This window comes from Mesitornis unicolor, unplaced genomic scaffold (assembly GCF_000695765.1).
Source record: "Mesitornis unicolor isolate BGI_N332 unplaced genomic scaffold, ASM69576v1 scaffold18243, whole genome shotgun sequence".
In the NCBI taxonomy this organism is placed as follows: domain Eukaryota; kingdom Metazoa; phylum Chordata; class Aves; order Mesitornithiformes; family Mesitornithidae; genus Mesitornis; species Mesitornis unicolor.
The window spans coordinates 5,396-10,203 of record NW_010176902.1 but is presented as its reverse complement, the minus strand read 5'-3'; positions in this window follow the sequence as shown (position 1 = coordinate 10,203).

Here is a 4,808-nt window from a genome sequence, read left to right as displayed (position 1 = left end):
GCTTTGCCTTTTGAGTGTTTGTATTAGCTAAAGTAGCTTAAAAAAAAAGGCACTAGTTATAGACTGGTAACTAAGGTATCTTTGGAGGGATGGGGAAACGTGCAGTTCAAGTTCATGCTCTGAAAAGGCAGACGTGGAGTTTGAACTTTCCTGACATTACTCTTTACTAAGAACCTATTTCTAGTTACTTATAATTTTATCAAGCTGGAGCTATTCAGGATTAAATGTTTCCTTCAGGATCTGTTTTATGTTCCCTCTGTCTGTCCTTTTCACTGGGCTTTTGTTTTTATCACAGGGGACCTGAGAAGTTTCCTTGCTTCTCTCTCTGACCTCACTTGTAATGGCTGTGGTGCTGCTTAAAGTTTTAGTCTCTCTTGAAATTGAGGTGGTATGGACACAACTGCGACTGTGAGAAAAATGAAGATGAATTATATCATTCTTTCAGGAGTGTTACCTTCCTTATGGGCTGAATTCAACATTGATTGATAAGTTTGCTTGAGACTGCATTTTTCTGGCAATTGATCTGCTTACTGTAAAAAACTGCCAAATGTCAAGTTCTCTATGAAAAAACAAGTGGAAAGGGGAAAAAAAGAACAGGAAAGGTATGATTTTAAAACCTTCTTTTTCTTTTTTTTATAGCTTTTCGTCCTGCAGGTGTCCAACTGAAGAAAAAAAAAAGTGGAAAAGTTTGTAAATTGTAACTGATTAATTCCCTTGTAAACTACTAAAGCTAAGGGAGCTTTCAGTGTCTAAAATGGATTGTGTGTTGTTTGGTTCTGGGAGGCTACTGTGAGATTTCCGTTTCATAACTGAACATTTCTGGAAATCAGAATTAATTTCATAAGTGATTTCAGGTAAGGACTTTCCCTGAATGAAGCGTGTTTTTGGTTTTTCCTTAAATCCTAAGACTGAACTAATCTAACGACTTTGCTTCAGTCTGTTTATGAACTGTATTGTACTTCTTGCATTCCAGATTGTATGAGCGTAATGTTTGGAAGATCAGTAATGGTGTGTTACCACAGCCAAGGACAGTCCAAGTCAAAACTTTGTGGACTGTGACTGATGGGTGGGTTTTATGCCACTTCTTTCACTCCGGGATTACTAACCACATTCTCATCTTGCATCTTTTTTAACAGTGGAGGGAAAAGGGGCTGGACTTATGCATGGATTAAAGCATCTGACTCTGTTCAGCCAGGATTCTTTTTATGTGCAGAGTATGCTGATATGACAGTATTAATTTTATATTTTGCATGTGGAGACATTGCTTCCTCAGGGCTCTTGCTTAAACAGGTACTGCCTATTAGTCAAAATATTTAATAACTCGTACTTAAACAAGCATCAGTTAAACTAAGCTTTTCTTAGGCTCTGTTTCAGGGCTTCCTGGATGAAGCTGAATATATGACATATACCAGGTGTGAAATCTTGCTGTCCATTAAGGACCTGTGCCTGCAATGGCTTCTGTGTCTGGGAGAGGGATGCATTTCTTAGACACTCCATGATTTACCTTCTCACTAAGTACAAATACTCAAAACTGTTTGTGTGATCTCTGCTTCTGTCTCCTTCCTTAATAAAGTGGCCTTTTCTTCTTCCCTACTTTGACTTTATCTATTTATCTCCTTCAAAACTCTCTTTAGATGTCTGGCTGTGCCATTTATTAACATAAACTGTTGGCTATCTTAAAACCTCCTGAACCATGGACTTGTGAGGACTGTGAAGAATTGCTGGAACCTGTGATCTACTCAAGTTATATTAAATCTTACACTTCTTGCTTTCCAAGGGATTTTGCGTATTTCGTTGCCACCCTAGAGTCTGCTCACTCCTGTGATCATGCAAAATGGGACACCTAGGAGTGATCTAATCCCTCCTCCTGCCCCAGAAGTGGATCATGTTTAAATCATTCCTGACAGATATTTTGTGCAACCTATTTTTAAAACTGCTAGTGTCGGAGGTTTCAAAATTTGGCATAGTCTCTCATTTGCCATTAGGAGGTTTAATCTGAACTTCTGTTGCTGTTACTTAAGTCTGCTTTCTTCTGTCTTCTCCACCTTGGGTATTAAAAACAATTTATTCCTTTCTTCTCTAAAAATTATTTTCTGCCTTCAGTCTTCTCCTTTCTAGACTGAACTATACCCTTTCCATCACCCTTTTTTTGTGGCTCTCCTTTTGCAGGCTTTTGATTAGTCCTATCCTTTCTTCTGAATTGCTCATCCACTTCCTACTTAAAGTGCTACTGACAGACTGGATATAGGGTTCTTACTGAGGCTTTATCACCACCAAGAAAAATAGGGGAATTACATCAGACAAAACTTCTATTTGTACAGCTCAGGCTGACGGATGCCTTCTTTGCAACAGCATGATATTGTTGACTCATGTTCAGCTCTGATCCTCTGTAATACTCCCCAAAGTCCTGTTCAGAACAACTGTTGTCCGTCTAGTCATTCCCCATCCTGTACTTTCCCAGACAATATTTTTCCTTCCTAAGCACAGGACTTAGCACCTGTCCTTGCTCAGCTGAATCCTGTGTTTTTCAGACCGTTTCTCTGATCTCTCCAAATTGTTTTGAAAACATTCTCTGCTCCAATTTGTCTACAGCACCTTACCCCACATGCAGATTTCAAATGTGTGATCTGTTCTGTTAACCAGACAGTCAAATAACGATATAGGAAAAGGACTTAACCCTTACAGATTCCCAATGATACATCTTTCTAGTTGACAGCGAAGTACTCATACCAGCTGCGAGTGAAGTTTTCCAAAAGCTGTCCATCCATCTTCTTGTAGCCTCATCTATAGAGTGCCGCTAGTTTTCTTTTAAAAATATTTTCTGAGGCAGTGAAGCTTTTGCTATGTTACCTGTGACCATGAGTTATTGCTCTTCAATTCGTGTTTCTTTTTATTCCCGTATTTGTCCTTGCTGTTCCTTTTCTATGCCTTTTCTGACCAGATGCTGATAAAGAAAGAGGTAAACTTGCTACTAAAGTGAGAAGTAACAGAGAAGCCCTCCAGAGTTCAAGTAAAAGGTTTTTTTAATTAATTCTTATTATTTCTACATCCTAGATGTTGTGTTTCAATAAACTAATGTGTCATCACAGACAATAATGCTTACTTTTTTCCTCCGTGGTTACAATAATGTTTGGTTTGGTTTTTTTTTCCCTCCATAATTTGTCTATAACTTAAGACTGCTTTGTAATTTTTCAGTCCCTGTGATAATTATTGACAAAATCTATTTCTATGATCCCTTTGAGATTCTTCAGATTCCCAACAGGAATATAACTTTAAAAATCTTTTTAGTCTTTCTAAAGGTTAAGGACCTGGTGAAAGGTTAGCAGCTGTGGTAGTTCAGTGAAACAAGAAGTGCTGATTTTGAACTGAAATGCTAATTTTTAGAAGATGACCTCAACAGGTGAGCAGATCATTTCAGGTAACTTTTTGAAGTCCTTTGCTTCTCTGCATTAAATGTCAATGTGAATTTATCTGTTGACTCTTACTCTGAATATATAGGTCGCAGGGACTGAGTTAGATTCCAGGTCAGCAAGATCATGTTTTCCACTGGAAACTTTCCAGATGATGATAAACATCATCAAATAACTTCAGGCTCACCACAAATGCTGATGAAAGCATACCTGAGACTTCAGAGATATACAGTCTCACCTACCTTATGTAAATGACATGTGAGTTGTTTCAAATCAGTGTAGTATCTGTACAGCAAGTAGTGCATGGTTTTAGCACATTTTTGCAGGCATCTTCTCTTTCAGTGGTAGAGCTGGCCTTGCTGCAGTAGGCTGTCTCTCATCACAGGGCTGCAGGTCAGGATGTCAGTGGATGACCCACTCTTCTTCACTCAGAGCCCACAATTCCCTCAAGAAGGTTGTCTCAATGTAATGGCTCAGCGCCACTGTCTAGCATGCAGAACATTCCTGGTTTGTCTCTGGAGATCCGCAATGCAAGTGCTGACATGTAACACCACAGCTGTGCAATTTGTCAGCAGACAAGGGGGAAGGAGCTCTCCCTGGGGCCGTCGGGAGGCAGCACAGCCCTGGTGTTCCCAATGCACGAGCGTTGCACCTTCCTGGAGTCAGAGCACCCAGGCAGGACACCCCAGCAGGCGGGCCTGGGACAAGTGGCCTGTCAAAAACTCAGTCCTGCAGAACATCTTTCACAAGTGAGAGGTCTCAGGAATAGATCTGTTTGCCATAGACCAGATCAGTGTGTGTCAGTCATTTTAGTCCAGACCAGCCTTCCTGACAGGGATAAGTCTCTCATCCCCAGCTACTTTCAGTGATGTGTATCTTTTCCTATTGCACATCATACACTGGGCTCTAAGGACGTCAGAGCAGAACTTAGGTATGATGACTCCATTGGTCACCAGATATTTTCAATATGTGGATCTGAAAAAATTTTCATCAGAAAAATAATAAAAAGTAAATCTAATTTTGTGATGGAGACAGCTTGACAAGCACAAAACCCCCATGGACTGTACTTCTCAAGGAAATAAAAGGTTTTCTTGGTAGTTATCCACTCTTCTTTCTTCTCGTAAAACCCAGATGCTTTGGGTTTTATGCTCAGCTTAGTCCCTGCTGTTGTTCAGCATCAGTAGCAGTGTACAAGAACTGTCAACAATCAAGTGTGTGTCTCTAAGAGAAGAGGGCTTTGGTTTGATACTAAAATGACTTGCAGCAAAATCCATGCAGAACTTCTTTTATTAAATTCATAATATGTTTGATTAATAAGGCATAAGATGATAAAATCACCATGGCCAAATATCAGTTATAGGCGCGTAAGTTGTATGGTGTTTGGTACTGAACTACTTA